Source organism: Dromiciops gliroides, chromosome 2 (assembly GCF_019393635.1).
Source record: "Dromiciops gliroides isolate mDroGli1 chromosome 2, mDroGli1.pri, whole genome shotgun sequence".
Taxonomy (NCBI): domain Eukaryota; kingdom Metazoa; phylum Chordata; class Mammalia; order Microbiotheria; family Microbiotheriidae; genus Dromiciops; species Dromiciops gliroides.
Genome location: NC_057862.1, coordinates 642,573,529 through 642,590,479, shown reverse-complemented (window position 1 = coordinate 642,590,479; position 16,951 = coordinate 642,573,529). Strand labels below are relative to the sequence as shown.

The window sequence follows — 16,951 nt, the reverse complement described above, 5'->3', positions numbered from 1 at the left end:
ATTTTCTGTCCTGTAAAAGGGAGATCTCAGAAGCGTTATCCAAGGAACTGGGCATGCTCTGGCATGATGACTAGTCACTCTACTACTCCGAGACCTTCAATGGCCTCCTATGCCATCGTTTCCACGCTCCCAAGCTGGCCCTCTGCCCCCAAACTACCTTTCTGACCTTCTCTCTCACTATTCTCTTACATGCCCCCAGTGCCCAAATTGGACTGTTCTCTCTAGCCCCAGATTCCGCCTCCCATTTTCCCTGCTAGGAATGTCAGTCCTGCTTCCTTTCCACCTATCAGAATCTTTTTCATCCTTCGAAGGCCAATTCATTTCTCACATCTTCCATGAGGCATCTACTGACCTACCCAACAGGAAGTTATCTTTTGCCTTCTCTGAGCTCCTATTAACATTTATCAGCTGTTCTAATGTTCCTTTAGCACTTGACATTTAAGTCCATTGTGCTGCTAGGTATCTGTTAAAGTATATGCATCCTGTCTCCCCAACTAGCCTGTAAGCTACTGGGAACTGTGCCTTATGTTATTGACCCTAAACACTTGGCGTCATCACATCTGGGTCCCCTCCCTCTGAAGAGAGCTTTCATTATTCTTCTCCAACAATGTGGTTGCTCATTACTGGGCAAAGGTTATTTTTTATCCCCCTGAGAGAGCTCCTGAAGGATTGTCACACAGAAGAGAGATTAGCCTTGTCTTGCTTGGCCACAGAAGAAAGATAGAACATGGGGCGATGGAGAGGAGCTATGGAGAGGCTTAATTAAGATAGAAATTCAAGGGGGGAATTTCCTAAAAGTCCGAGCTGTGCAAAAGCAGAATAGGCTTCCTTGAGAACTAGAAAGGTCCCCCCAAATCTTCATGGAGAAGGCTGTTGGAGATGCTGTAGTGAGGATTATATTCTTGTGGGAGTTTACCCCTTTCAGCTGCTCTCTGGAATGTATGAACTCTAGGGAACAAATCTGCTTTCACCTTAAACCCTTTCCATAGTCGGTGCCTAATAAGTCTTTCCTCCCATCTTCGGGCTCTCACTGAGACTTGACTTCCTCTTAATGACACACCCTTCACAGCCCTGGCTGCATTTTCAATCATATTCCCCCTTCTTCCAACTGTTCCAGGTTGGAGAATAATCCTTGATCCCCATTGCCAACAACAGGACTTTCCACAACCACCATCCCTCTCCTCCTTTGAGGGTCACTCAGTCCATATTTACTGGACAATCAAGATTCCAGCAACTGTTGTCTACCAGCCTCCAGGATGCTATCCTTTCTTTTCTTTTTTCTTTTCTTTTTTTTTTTTTTGGTGAGACAATTGGGGTTAAGTGACTTGCCCAGGGTCACACAGCTAGTAAGTGTCAAGTGTTTGAGGTTAGATTTGAACTCAGGTTCTCCTGACTCCAAGGTCATTCACTGAACCACCTAACTTCCCAGACACTATCCTTTCCTCAGTGACTTCAGAACCTGGCCCACAGACTTTCTCTCCTTCCTAAATCCTGCCTTCATAGTAGGGGACTTCAACATACATAGTAATACTCCCTCAAATACCCTAACCATCCAGGTTCTTCAATTTACTCTTTTCTGAGGACCTCCTTGGCCCTTTATGGTATTATCAATCTTGCCCTGCCAAGTCTCAGCCTTGGATTACTGCCACCATCCACTGACTTCACTCCTACTGATATGATGCTGAAAGAAGCTGGAGAAAATGACACAACTGTTGTGACTGGGTCTTCTACAAATTTATGTCACATAATCTCAACTGGGCTCTCACTGCTGTATAGCAATCTCTTTACAGCTCCTTAATTGACTCACTAGCCCACTCTCCACAATAGCTCTTCCAAACCTTTCCATCCCTCTTCAAACCTGTGTGCCCTTTCCCATCTTCTCACCTAAGAACCTTGCCCCATATTACACTGAAAAAACTGAGGCCGTCGGCTGAGAACTCCCACTTCTCACTTCATATCATTCAGATGCCTTTTGTAACTATATCCTCTTTCACCTCTGTTTTACATGAAAAGAAGGTCTCAACCAAGCTCTTATCTTATTCAAGAAGCCTTTCCTAGTCCTCCCTAATCTTAGTGCCTTCCCTCTGTGATTGTCTCCAGTTTACTATTTATCTTGTTTGTACACTTCTTTGAACATTGTCTCATTTCAAGCTCCCAAGTGCTTAGCACAATACCTGGCACATAGTAAGTGATCAATAAGTGCTTATTGACTGACTGGAGGGAACCCAGCAAAAACTAGACATTTGCCTTTTCCAGCGCCTAGCCCAGAAATATACAGAGATACTTAGAGATGCTTAGTATGCTTGCTAGGGTGTGTGATAGATACAGCACTGAGTGAGCCTAGAGTCAGAAGGACCTGAGTTTAAATCTGGCCTCAGACACTTACTAGCTGTGTGACCTGGGAAAAGTCACTTCATTACTTCAGTATCTTCATCAGTAAAACAGGGATAACCACAGCACTTACTTGTGAGGGCTGTAGAGAGGATCAAATGAGATAACATTTGTAAAGTCCTTAGCACCATGCCTGGCACATTGTAGACATTATATAAATGTGTATTTCCTTTCCTCATGCCCTACCATACAAGTTATAAATAGTAGCATTAGGAACAGCTAGGTGGTGCAATGGATAAAGCACGGGTCCTGGATTCAGGAAGACCTGGGTTCAAATATGACCCCAGAGATTTGACATTTATTAGCTATGTGACCCTGGGCAAGTCACTTAACCCTCATTGTTCTGCAATAAATAAATAAATAAGAAAATAAATAAACATGAATGAATAAATAAGCAAATGAATGAATGAATGAAATAGATAGGTAGATAGATAGATAGATAGATAGATAGATAGATAGATAGATAGATAGATAGATAGATAGATAGATAGATAGATAGATAGTTGCATCAGGATTCTAAAGTCAGTGCTCTTTCCACTGAACCACACCAATGATGCTCAGCTCAAGTGATCTTAGGACTTCCCAGGAAGGGCTCCTCCATGAAGCCTTCACTGATCTCTTCCCCAGCTCCATTCCGATAATTTTGGCTCTCTCTAATGTGCTATCATATATTTTCCGTGATATCTTATCTCCTTGCTAGATTGTAAGCTCCTTGAGGACAGGGACTGTCCTATCCAAATTCAGTCTTGGTGCAACATCCAGTAATTTGGATTCGGAGTAAGAGGACCCTGGCTTCAAATCCCAGATCTTTGTCACTTACTACTGTGGGACCCACAGCATGTCACTTTCTCTGGGCCTCAGTTTCCTTTTTTGTAAAAAGAGAGGGTTTGGGGCAGCTAGATGGCACAGTGGATAGAGCACCGGCCCTGGAGTCAGGAGTACCTGGGTTCAAATCTGGCCTCAGACACTTAACACTTACTAGCTGTGTGACCTTGGGCAAGTCACTTAACCCCTATTGCCTCACTAAAAAAAAAAAAAAGAGAGAGAGAGAGAGGGTTAGATGACATGACTGCTGAGTCCTGTCTAAGTTTTCCAGTGGTGAGCCTGTGGCCTCTAGTCCCCGTTGCACTGTTTTGTACTCAGTAATCATTAAATGTTGACTGGATACCTCTGGCTCATAATCAGTCCATTCAACATCCCTCTCCTACCCCATACCAGATCAGAATGCTGAGGACTTCCCTACATACCTATGAGCATCCATCTCAGGCTAGTCAGGTTTCACCCTGAGATCAGGGGGAACATGGTGGGATTGGCCTCAAGACCCAGTCTTTTCCCAGAGTTAGGGCTGCAAGGGTTCCCAGAAGCCTCCAGAGCAGAGACTAGGATGGGCTAGGGAAGAATTCTGAAGAATGCTGCTGAACAGCCCCAAAACAAGATAGCAGTGACTGGTTGCCTCCTAAGGGGAAGATGTGGCCGTCATCCTCATCGTTATTATACCAGACAACCTGAGAGCAATTTTTTAAAAATTCTCTTGAGGATGAACTAGGTAATGGCTTCTTCTGCTCCAGCACAAATAAATGGTCCCCAAGTGGTCTGAAAGAAGTAATCCACATCCCGAGCACCTAATTCACCACTGGGGCTGCCTTCCGCACAAGGGAGCAAGAATCTGGCTCAATCAATAGCCCTAAGATGTTTTGAGTTCCTCGGGAAGATGCAGAACATAAATGCAAGGTGCTCTTGATTATTGGATCAGACTCCAACTTCCTCCACTTGCTGTGGGTTTTATTCGATTTGTTTGTCATAGGTTTTAAATTCAGGCAGCATGAGTAGGTGATTTTGATAGAGTTGGAGACGGGAAGACCCGAGTTCAAATTCAACTTCAGACACTGGCTAGCATGACCCTAAGCAAGTCACTTGGCCTGTCTACCTCAATTTCCTCATCTGTAAAATAGAGATAATAATAGCACCCAGGGTTCTTGCGAAGATCAATAAGGTAATGATTGTAAAGCACTCAATACAGTGTTTACACACAGTAAGTCCTATATAAATGTTAGCTATAATGACGAAATACCTTCTTTCAGCATAGTGTCAGAGGGGATGCAGCATGTTTGCAGATAAGAAGCTATCAAATATTAATATAATTTATTATATTATATAATACAACATAATTAATTAATATAACATAATACAACAGAACATAATAACATAGACATGTGATACCTGTATGTGTCGTATATGTGTATATACACATATATCTCTTATTGTTTCAGAATATCAGAGCTCGATGGTCCTAGATAGATAAATATGGGCAAGGCATGGACTTTCTCTTGATCTATTTAAAAAATGAAGTGTTGGGATAACTTGATGGTTAAAGTCCTGTCCAATTCTGACTTCTGCTGTTCTATGATCTGACAGATGAGATACTGCTAAGGATCCTCTCTCAGCTGTAAACACACACACACACACACACACACACACACACACACACACACACACACACACACACACTTCAAGTCAGAGCTGACTTCCCAACATTTCCCACCAGATCTCCATGGGGAGGCATTTGTGGGGGCAGCCAGATGGGAGAGGGGTTGCCACTGAAGGAGAGAGTGGTTGGAATGGAGATAAGATCGCTTTGGCCCATCTAACCTGAACATACGTCTGCTCGAGGCATTCCATAAAATGGAATTTTAACTCCAATCCCCACATTGGGGGAGGAGGGAGAGAGGAAGAGGGAGGACCAAAGAGGAGTCTTGCCCTGCCCCCACATCCACTAGCCCCACTCTCCCCCTTTCTATTTAAGTTAGTCCATGATCCTGGCTGAATCATTGTCGCCATCGTCTAAAACATTTCCATCTCCCAGCTATACACAGTCTCTCTTTCACCTCTGGACTTAATTAAGGTCAAGGGAACCAACAGATTGCAACATCATCTTGAGGAATGACTCAAAATGTGACCATAGCTCCGAAAGTGGTAGCTGGCCGCACCCATTCTAGCACTTCCCCTGATTCACCCTCAGGCCATTTTCCTATTCGGTGACTCAGTTTCCCGTTGGCATGATGAAGCCAAGGATCTCTTTCCTTTTCTTCTTTTACTTCTGAGGGCGATTGGGTCATAGATTATGGGAGAAGTGAGGAGGAACTCATTTAAGTACTTAAGAGAAAGAAGTTACAGACATTTTGTAGGAAACCTTCCGACTTCTTCCACAGGATGCAAACGTCCTCCCTGTCTATAGAATCATAGATTTAAAGCTGGAAAGGACCTGAAGGATCATCCAGTTCATACCCGTCATTCGACAGACGAGGAAACTGAGGCACAGAGGGTTAAATGATTTGTCCATGATCACATGGGTAGGTTTTAACACACCACTGCCTCCTACTTCACCATCTATAAAGTTGTTTTTGGTTTGTTTGTTTCCTAAATACTCTTAGCAAACAATGGGGTGTTGAGGGATTATTTGATAACCAAAGCAGGGGTCTAGGAGCCATCCATAATCTGAAATAAACAGTATTTTCTGAGTTGGCAGGTCTTGGGTTTTATGTAAATACATGAGAGCATATCCAAGCCAAGCTCCAGGAATGGACCCTGAAAACATTTTAGTAAAGACTGAACTTTAGTTCAATTCTTTGTTGTTGTTGAATCATTTCAGTCTCTTCATGACCTTTGGGGGGGGGTGGTTCTTGACAAAGTGCTTTGCCATTTCCTTCTCCAGCTCATCTTACAGATGAGGAACTGAGGTAAACAGGGTGAAGTGACTTGTCCAGGGTCCCACAGCTAATACATGTCTGAGGTCAGATTTGAACTCAGGAAGATGAATGAGTCTTCTTCCCGATTTCAAGCCCGGGGCTCTATCCACTGCACCCCCTAGCTGTCCAGTTCAATGCTACTGAATAGAAATGACTAAGGACCTACTGTGTGCAAGGCACTTCAAAGAAACCTAGAAAGGAAGTCCCAGGAAAAAACACGCACTGATCATGTGTTATTTGAAACCTATAAGTGATGAAGCAAGTGGAAAAGAAATATTGCTTACGTATCCCCAGAGATTTTTCCAAGCGGAACTGTCAGGTTGCACAAATGTGAAATAGAAGTGCCCCCTTGACCTCATCACTCCCCCAACATCAAAGCCACAGGGATAGAGCAAAAGACATTCATCCCTCCATTCCCCATTCCAACCATCCTCCTCACCCTGTTCTTTACCTGTGTAGCCAAACCCTGAAAAAACGGGGGTACATATAGCTGGAATCCCCCTGGCCGTGCCTGAATCTCCTTGTTTTTCTTTTCTCCTTGTACCTCACCTACACTATATCCATGAAACTATAAAAAATAATCAGGGGGCAGCTAGGTGGCGCAGTGGATAAAGCACTGGCCCTGGAGTCAAGAGGAGCTGAGTTCAAATCCAGTCTCAGACACTTGATACTAGCTGTGTGACCCTGGGCAAGTCACTTAACCCTCATTGCCCCCCCCCCAAATTTGAAAATTAAAAAAATAATCAGAGCTGACATTTGTATATTGTCTCATACATTAGATATGCATAAATTATTTCATTTGAGCCTCACAATTCTGAGACATAGCTACTATAAGTATTATATTAACCTCTCTTTTACAGATGAGGCAGAAGAATTCAGTGGAAAGAAATAGACATTTGGAATCATAAGAATCCCAGTTCCAATCTTACCATACAATTTGCCACTTGAGTGATGGTGAGTAAATCACTTTCCCTTGCTAGGCCTATCTACATCCCATGAGTCACTGAAAAGTTAAACAATTTGTCCACAGTCATACAGCTCTAGGCCTGGAGTCCAGAAGACCTGAGTTCAAAATTGGCCTCAGACACTTCCTAGCTGTGTGACCCTGGGCAAGTCACTTCACCTTGTTTGCCTCAGTTTCTTCATCTGTTGAATGATCTGGAGAAGGAAATGGGCAAACCACTTCAGTCTGTTTGCCAAGAAAGCCTCAAATGGGGTCACGAAAAGTCAGGCGCCACTGAAAACAACTGAACAACAACAAGAAATGCAGCTCTGGTGTCAGAGTTTGAATGCACATCTTCTGACTTAAGTGTCCACTCCAATGCAAACAGTCTGCTGCCTCTCTAATGTGAATCAATACTATCCTTATTAAAACTCCCTGGGAAGCCTCAAAGCTTTCATCCCCCCCTCTACCCAGCTCCCCAACCAATGAACCTCAATGTGATCCAGGAGGAAGGGGGTGGTACTTCTGGGACAGGCTTCCTGGAAAATGGCCACCTCCTCTAATAACCCACAAAGCACTTGGATTGGGCCTCCAAAGGACACGATTCATATCCCAGCTCTCGCTATCTAATTACTGAGATAGCAACAACTTGGGTTGGTTTCCACAGCACTTTTTAAGGGGTTTTTTTGCAAGTATTTTCTTGGCATGTACCCAAAGAGGGTTGAATCTAAAGGCAGAGGACGGATGCCCCAAATCCTGACTTGACCACTTAAAGCCCGCTACCCCTGTGACCTTGGGCAAATAAATCACAAGCTTTCTGAGACAGTTTCATGAGAGGCAGTTTGGTGAGATGATGAGTGCTGCAGCTGGAGTCAGGAAGATCTGGGTGTGAATTCTGTCTCAGGCACATTTTTAGCTGTGTGCTCTTAGGTAAGTCACTTGAGTTCTCTGGTCCTGTTCCCACAACTGTAAAATGGGCTACTTGGCCTCTGAGGTCCCTTCCGGATCTCTCTGATTTTCAAAACGAATCTGAGATTGGGATATGAAGGTAGGTTTTTTAGACTCCGAAGTCTTTTCTTTCCCTGGATGACTGCTCCTTATCCCTGTGAGCCTGGGCCAACGACAACCTCTCTAGACCTCCTCTGTGAAAAGACGACTTTGGAACAATTCTCTTAAAGTCCTTTTCCGAACAAAATCCGGTAACCCCTGAGCCCCGCCGTGGTCTCCCAAGCTATTGAACAGGTCATGCTCCAGCCCACCCCAACCGCAATGTTCTCGAGAACTTTTTGCTCCCCACACGTGGCGTTCCCAAGTCCAGCCCCCAACCCTCGGTAAAAGGGCTCGGCTCGGAGCACTGGGCTTGACATTTGGGGGGTGTGGGGGGAAGGGCTTGCGCCTTCCTCCAAGACAGCAGAGAGGAGCAGGAAGAGGGGAGCTGAGAAGGGGAAACTGTCTCCCTCCCGAGCCCGAAAGCATGACCCCTCCCGGGCCCCCGTCCGAGGCGTCGGCAGGCTGGGGCGGGGGTCGGTCCGGCGGGGCTGGGCAGCACTGGGTTGGGCTGGCGGCGCCCGAGAGCCTCCCGCCGTCCCGGGCCTGATGTCAGCAGTGATTTATAGGTGAATCAGGAAGGTGGGACCAGAGGGAAACATGCAAATCACTCGGGTCCACCCCCCTCCGGGCTCGCCCAGGCGCTGGGGCTCCGCGCTGCAGCCGCCGCCGCCGCCGCCCCCGCCGCCACTGCTCTTCCCTCAGTGGCCCCGCGGCCGCTGCCGCTGCTGAGCCGTGCAGGGCCGAGCAGAGCAGGGCAGGGCAGGGCTGGGCTGCGCCGAGCCGAGCCGCGCTGGGGAGCCGCCGCCGCCCCCGACCCACTTCGGACCGGGAGCGATGAGTGGAGCTGATTTCGGCGGCGGCGAAGTGCTCGGGGCGGCTGGAGCGGGGCTGCAGCTGGGGGCGGCGGGGCCCGGAGCGGGCAACCCCGGAGGCGGGCACATCCCAGAGGCGGTGAGTTTCTCTCCCCCAGCATCCCCCGGGAGGGCGGCCAACCTCGGGGGAAACTGTGTCTGCCAGCCAAGCTGGTGCAGGGTCCCTCAGGGGCGTCCGCACCCTCCCCCTTGGCCCCTGCCCGCCCCCTTCCCCCGCAAAGCACACACACACACACACACACACACACACACACACACACTCACACACTCACACTCACACTCACACTCACACTCACACTCACACACTCAAACATATACACGCGCGCGCACTCTATTTTAGAATCAGCATCACTCGCGCTCCCCCAAATGAGCGCGCACGATTCAGCAGCAGGGGGGCATTTCTCTGCCTGCCTTCCCAAATCCAGGCTTCTCGGAGCGCTTGGATCTCCAAGCGCCCTCCTTGCCATCTCCCGGCTCCGGGATTCGGTCCCAAACCCTCAGTCTGAAGGGAGTGAGCCAAGGAGGCAAGTAGGGGAAGCGGCGAGGTCCTGAGCGAGACGAGGTGCCCACGCGTGGGCCATCGCTGAGCTGGGGCTGGAGAAGCCTACAACTTCCCACTTCCCTCTCTGGCAGGACCTTCTCTAAGTTAGCCGGCCCCCCCTCGGCCCGGAGTGATTGGGACCTTGTGGGTGGGTATGTTTGCTCACCGCGAGGCTGCCTTTATCTCCAATAGATCAGTCTGGAAGAAAAATAAGCATGGGCAGATTTCTGGGCAGGTCACTGGCAGTGAAAATGTGTTTTCTGAGAGTTGAAATGAAAAGAGATAGGGATGGGGTGGGGAGAGAACACTTGGGAGGTACCACTTTCCCTTAAGACGGGCTTTTCAAATTCGGGATGCCTTTCATTGGTGGGTTTGTACTCTCCTTGGGCATCCCAGAGACATCTATAGTCCGAGGAATCACTTACTCTGAACTCGCTCAAGTATTTCTGGCTGTTTGAACTCTGAAGGTGTTTAGGGACCAAAAGGGTTGCTAAGGACTACCCTTCAAGACTTCTTCTAGCGCTAACCTTTTGTCCAATATCCTCCTTTCTATTATTGTAAACTCCTTGAAAGTAGGGTGTGTTGGGGTTTTTTCTGTTTGGTTTTTTTTCTGAATTGCTGGCACCTACGCCTTGCATGAAGTAGGTGCCTAATAAATGCTTGTTGAATGGAATTTTAAGAGCCTTTCCAGTTCTGACACGTTGTTTTGAGGACCCCTTCCAGCTACAAGGTTCTATGTCCCGATGTCCTTCCCAGTTTTGCCTTAATTGGAGAACGAGGGAGAGGGCTTTCCCTTTACAGTTAGAAACATAGAATGTTACAACTGGAAGAGACTTTAGAGATCACCTAGTCCAACCCCTTTGTTTTTCAAATGGGTAAACTAAGACGGTAGAAGGTCAAAGGACCACCAAAGGGTGGGCTGGAGTGAGGGAAGCCAGGATTCAAATCCAGACCTACCTCCGGGGACAGTGTTTTTCCCCAGCCCCTGTGTCTTAATCATAGCTTTTTCTCCAAACTCCAGCTATGTTATATACTGGGGAGGAAAAAAAGGAAACAAAAACATATTTAAAAAAAATGATTTCTGAGAAGGTTTTGAATCTCAGAGTTACAGCTAGGATGGACCTTAAAAAAATCATCTAGCCCCATTCCACCATCTGACAGATTAGGAAGTTGAATGGAGGAAGGGAAGGGAATATGCATTTATATAGCACCCACTGTATGCCACATGATGTGCCAGTCACTTTACATATACTATCTCACTTTATCCTTTTTTTAAAGTTGAAGGAACTGAGGCAGACAGAGGTTAATTGACTTGGCCAAGTGTCACACAGCTAGTAATCGTATGAGACTGGATTTGAAATTGAGACTCCTAGAGGGGAAGTGTCTTGCCCAAAGCAGCCAGTAGTTAGTGGTTGAAGCCAGGATTCTAACTCATTGAAGTTCCCATTTCCATAGTTCTTTAAGATCTACAGAATTTACCCCTCACTTCCCTGTGAGGTAGGTATCATACTATTCTGATCCCCATTTTTCAGTTTCAGTCCTGTCTGACCTCATTTGGTGTTTTCTTGGCAGAGATACTGGAATGGTTTTGCCATTTCCTTCTCCAGCTCATTTGACAAATGAGGAAACTGAGGCAAACAGGGTGAAGTGACTTGGCCAGGGTCACACAGCTAGTAAGTGTCTGAGGTCAGATTTGAACTCAGAAAGAGGACTCTTCTGGACTTCAGGCCTGGCACTCTAATGCACTGTGCCACCTAACTGCCCCATTTTATATATATATAAACTGAGGCTCAGCGAGGTTAGAGGACTTGCTTAGATCTCTTGAATCCCGGTCCAGAGGTTTGGGGTTTTTCCCCCCTTCATGGTACTAATTGCCTTCATTTCAGCCTTTGACCTCAACCATAGCTCAAAAAGTGACATTTAGGGCAGCTAGGTGGCACAGTGGATAGAGGCACCAGCCCTGGAGTCAGGAGTACCTGAGTTCAAATCCGGCCTCAGACACTTAACACTTACTAGCTGTGTGACCCTAGGCAAGTCACTTAACCCCAATTGCCTCACTAAAAAAAAAGAAAAGAAAAAAAGGAAAAAAAAAAGTGACATTTACTTGTCACAGAGAACTAGGCACTTCCACAGTGCAAGACCATAAGGAAGTCTTGCAGCATCCTTTGACCCCATGGACTTTTTTGAGGCAGAGATAGGAAAAGAGGCTATGTATTTTGGAAAGCCTTCCTGCTGGCTCCAAAGAGGTTGAAGGTCCATCTAGTCTAATCTGATCTGTTGGCAAGTGTATTCCCGCATGCCGGCTAGCATATTAAGCATGTTATGTGAAACTTTGTTCTAATATTTTCCATGAGGATAAGTGTTCCAAGAGGGAAGGGTGGTTTACATTGCATCCGGGGGATTTAAGGGAGAACTTTTCTCCCCTGGATATTGGAAAGAAATCAGAATCATAGGAAGAGACCTCAGAAATCAATCCTTGCCATTCCCTTTCATTCCTAGGGGTGGGAAGTGATATGTAATGATGTGCCCAAATGATGCTGGTTTAGGAAGAGCCAACACTCGAACCCAGGTCTCTTGTTCTTACTTGGGGCCCATCCTACAGGACTGAAGTTCGAAAGCCATCATCTTATAGACAAGTGATAGAAGTCTCCCATGGGCTTGAAGTGACAGGAACATTTTCTTTGGTTGCCTTCTGTGCACTTGGTTTCTGAGTTACCTTACCACCCCGAAAAATCTTCTTAGAGACCACCATGGCATGCAGGGAAATGGTGGGTCATTCATTGCCTTGGGCTGCCCTCCTGTCCCCTCTGAAGTCTTGCAAGGACTTGAGGCTGAAAGATGCCTACCTGTGTGCGGGAGATAACGAGGGTTGGCCTTAAAGCAGACAAGCATATGAAAAACCAGCCTCTTTGTAGTGGGGCATGACTTCCGACTTTATTACAAGAGGAAGTTGTACCTTCTCCAAGGGGCCCAAGCTGCTTGTCAGCCATCACTTTCTTTCTGCGTGTTTTTGTCATTCCTTGGGGAAGCTCTATTCAAAGGGGGAGGAGGAGCTAAAGTATGAGACACCATCTAAGTTCTTTCTGATATAGGACGCCTTTAGTCGCAGTGACAGGAAGTAGGAGTTAGAAGGTCTGGGTTCTAGTTTTCTCTCTGCTGTTTATTTGTCTCCTCTCTAGGCCTCAGTTTCTTTTCTGAAAATGAAACGTTTCAATGCAATGACCTCTGCCCTCTCTTCCCATGCTAACATTTTTCATTCCAACATCCCTCCTTGCTGAGACATTCTATAGGCTAAGCCCCTCTTCACTTCTGGTGTTTATTGATGCCTCTAAATGGGAATTTCACCATGGAACTGAACCTAAAATATCCATAAAATTGGCATCTGAATGCCAATAGATGGTGAAGATGGCTGCTTGCTTGGGATTGCTAGGATTGATTCTTATTTATTTTCTCTCTGTGTGGATACTGGAGTGTAACCTAGGAAGGCTCTTTTACTCCTACCATCCAAGGCTGGGAGATCTGTGATTCCTATATACAAAACTGGTGTAAAATCACTAACAATTAGCATTTCTAGGATGTGTTTTTATTTGGAGCTACTCAGAGACATTGGTGGTATGAGAGCCCCCCATGGAGGGCCATAATGCCCATTTTAACCTCTCCCTGGAGAGGAGATGGGTCCTGAAATGACTGCTGAGTGTAGAATTGCCTGCTCCTTCGACAGAAATCAGGCTTACATGAAGGCCCTTTCGTGTTAGGAGGAAGATCCAAGGTCCCTTTTGGTATTAGGGGGAAGATCCAAGGTCCCTTTGATGTTGGGGGGAAGATCCAAGGTCCCTTTGATGTTATGGGGAAGGTCCAAGATCCCTTTGGTGTTAGGGGCAAGATCCAAGGTCCCTTTGGTGTTAGGGGGAAGATCCAAGGTCCCTTTGGTGTTAGGGGGAAGATCCAAGGTCCCTTTGGTGTTAGGGGGAAGATCCAAGGTCCCTTTGGTGTTAGGGGAAGATCCAAGGTCCCTTTGGTATTAGGGGGAAGATCCAAGGATCCTTTGATGTTGGGGGGAAGATCCAATGTCTCTTTGATGTTGAGGGGAAGGTCCAAGATCCCTTTGGTATTAGGGGCAAGATCCCAAGGTCCTTTTGGGTGTTGGGGGAAAGATCCAAGGTCCCTTTGGTTGTTGGGGGAAAGATCCAAGGTCCCTTTGGTGTTGGGGGGAAGACCCAAGGTCTCTTTGATGTTGAGGGGAAGGTCCAAGATCCCTTTGGTATTAGGGGCAAGATCCAAGGTCCTTTTGGTGTTGGGGGAAAGATCCAAGGTCCCTTTGGTGTTGGGGGAAAGATCCAAGGTCCCTTTGGTGTTGGGGAGAAGATCCAAGATCCCTTTGGTATTGGGGGAAAGATCCAAGGTCCCTTTGGTGTTGGGGAGAAGATCCAAGATCCCTTTGGTGTTGGGGAGAAGATCCAAGATCCCTTTGGTGTTGGGGGAAAGATCCAAGGTCCCTTTGGTGTTGGGAGAAAGATCCAAGGTCCCTTTGGTGTTGGGGGGAAGATCCAAGGTTCTTTTGATGGTAGGGGGAAGATCATGCCAAGATCCAAGAGCCCCACCTCTTACTAGCCATGGAGTAAGTAGTTTACAGACCAATACTCTATGGAGGACAAAAAAACCTCCGATGCTTTCAGCTCCCCATGAAAGGCACACTTTTGTAGTGTAGCAAACTCCGTGGTGCAGGCTGCCAGACTTCACTCTTCTAACAGCCAAGCAACCTGAGCTTTTTCTTTAGGGCCTCTTCTCCCTCCAGCTTGGCCTCCCTCCCATCTCAGGTCCCTGGCTCCCCGCTGATCACCTGTCGTTATGTAAACGGAGGTAAAGCCCCAAGGTGCTTCCTCCTCCCAGAGTATGATTGGGGCATCATCATAGCCTTTGCTGTGGATAATACTATTCACGGAGTCCTAGAATGCTAAACCTGGAAAGTGCCTCAACTGTCTTTCAATATGGGTGGTTTTCTTTGAAATTCTATGTATTTTATTTTGTGCATCCCTAGGCTTTCCCAGGATGCCAAAGGGTCCAGGACACACAAAAAGTTAACAACCTGCCCAACCATCCATGTTTACAAAATGGGAGTCTGAGCCCCCTCAAGAGGCTGGGACTTGTCTTCATGTTGCATAGCTGTACAGGGCAGAGGCAGGATCCTAAGCTAGCTGCCACATTCATCCCATGATGCCAAGGTGCCTTCCTAAGCCTTTCCTTAGGAGCAAGCTCTATCATTCCGTGGTAGCCTTCTTAGTTGGACTCCATGGGGATGCCTCCAGGTCCTGCATGGGCCAGTTGGTTTTGCTCTGCTTCAGAGGTCACAGTCTGAAGCCCAGAAGGCAGCCAGCATCAGACTAGCTCCTCCCTTCAGCCTGGAAGCAGCCATGGGTGCTGGGTGAACATCCATCCCCACCACTGGAAAACCAGTTCACAGAACCCTAGGCCAGCAAAGCCAGAGGGAACCACTGAGCACCAAGCTGGAATGAGTCTTGGAGGCCATTTGGTCCAATGCTCTCATCTGACAGGTGAGGCAGCTGAGGCAAAGGGGAAGTGGCATAGCCTTATAAAAGCTGGGTATTCGAATAGAAAGGACCTAGATTTCAATTCCTCATTCTGTCATTAATCCAGCTGGGTGGCCCCAAACAAGTCACTTCTTTCTGCGTGCCTCAGTGTCCTCCTCTACCAAATCAGGAGGTTGGACTGGGTGATCTTGCAGCCTGCAGGAGCAAAGCAGCCCTCAAAACTCTCAAGTGCTTGAACCAGATTAAAATGTAATGGGGGGGGCAGCTAGGTGGTGCAGCAGATAGAGCACCGGCCCTGAAGTCAGGAGGACCTGAGTTCAAATCTGGCCTCAGACACTTAACATTTACTAGCTGTGTGACCCTGGGCAAGTCACTTAACCCCAGTTGCCTCACCAAAAAAATGTAATTGGGAACTGTTTTAAACAAAATAAATACAAGTACAATCTAGCATAGATAATGTCAATTTGTGGTCTTCCAAGTCAAGTGGGGGCCCCTGGGATCCTTTTCTATTTGTCTGATGCCACTATCTTAGAGAGCCCCTTCTATCTCTCCCATACTGTGATTTATGACTCAACCAAGGTCTGCTAGGGTCAGAGCCCAGGGCTCCCCCCTCACTACCCAACACTGAAAAAGCTATGAATGAAACATATCCAATTTTTTTAAAAAAACCACGTTATTACATTCCCTTCTGCTCAGCAAAAACATAAGCAATATCTAGTGGTCTCACTAAGATCCCTTCCAATCTAAATATCCTATGGTTATTACAACAAAACAAACCCCCCAAAAGCATTTTACAAACCTGAAAGCAATCTATGAATGTAAGATACTGTGGGTTTGCTCCTCAAGGCTCGGGCATGTACTGGTTGGGTGTCAATGCAGAGGGTACAGAGTCACAGACTCTCAAAAGAAGGAGGAAGACTCAGAGACCTTCTAATACCATCCAAGACCTGAAGCCTCTGGAAGCCTTAGTTTCCTCATCCTTCAGACTGGTATAAGAATATTAGGGTCTTGTAAACCTCAATGTATTCTAAAAAATATGAAGCATTATTATTATTATGCATTCTGTGGCCGGAGTCTAAAAAACCTGAATTTAAATGTGACTCCAGTACTTACCAGCTGTATGGCCCTGGCCAAGTCATTTAACACCTTTCATTTCCAAGTTTCCTCATTTGTAAAAGGAGAGGGTTGTGGTGAAGGATTCACATCCACAAAGTACTTTGCAAACTTTAAATGTTAGCTATGATTTTTATGAGTAATCAAGCTCAGTATATTGAAACTCACCATTTGGAAATGCAAGAACCAAAAATATACATACATGTTCAGCATTTGCCTGACCCTTTGATGTTATACCCATTCCTGTTCCCAGCCTTGTCTGAGATGATTGGGCTTCCCTGACCACTAGCACACAGGTCTGGTTAACAGTCACCTGGGTAGCAGCATAGAACTGACTTCTCTACCCTAGACTGACTATAAATAGCAGCCTAAGAGGTGATTTCAGTCTCACTCTGCATTTTCTGCTTGTCTGCCTGGCTGGGAGGTTTTTCACATAGAAATTTATATGAAAGCTGTTGTACGGCTTTTCTGAGACTACCAGAGCAGTCGTTTACCCCCCTTAAAGAGCTCAAAGCATCTGTAGCACATCTGGAGTGCGAAGGAGCCCAGTACAGCATCATGGGGAATTTAATTTAAACGCTGCTCTTACCTAAGACTTTTCAACTGCTATTCCCATGAGAATGCACCTTGAGTTTTGAAGTCAATGGCAGAATAAGTCAATGGAGGGAGTAAGATTCTTTATGTGAAATTTCACTTTGCAAATAACTTTTCAAGGAAGACTCCAGTCCTTTTACATTGGGATTCTT

At 46.4% G+C, this 16,951-nt stretch overlaps 1 protein-coding gene across 1 annotated transcript in view; it reads left to right on the top strand.

The window, feature by feature from the left end:
* The first annotated feature begins 8,832 nt into the window (after positions 1-8,832).
* The window catches only part of C2H16orf74 (chromosome 2 C16orf74 homolog), a 65,017-nt gene continuing 56,898 nt past the window's right edge, over positions 8,833-16,951 (top strand). The window contains exon 1 of the mRNA XM_043980138.1: positions 8,833-9,081. The gene's annotated coding sequence lies outside the window, so the exon portion shown is untranslated. The remainder of the gene's footprint in view (positions 9,082-16,951) is intronic.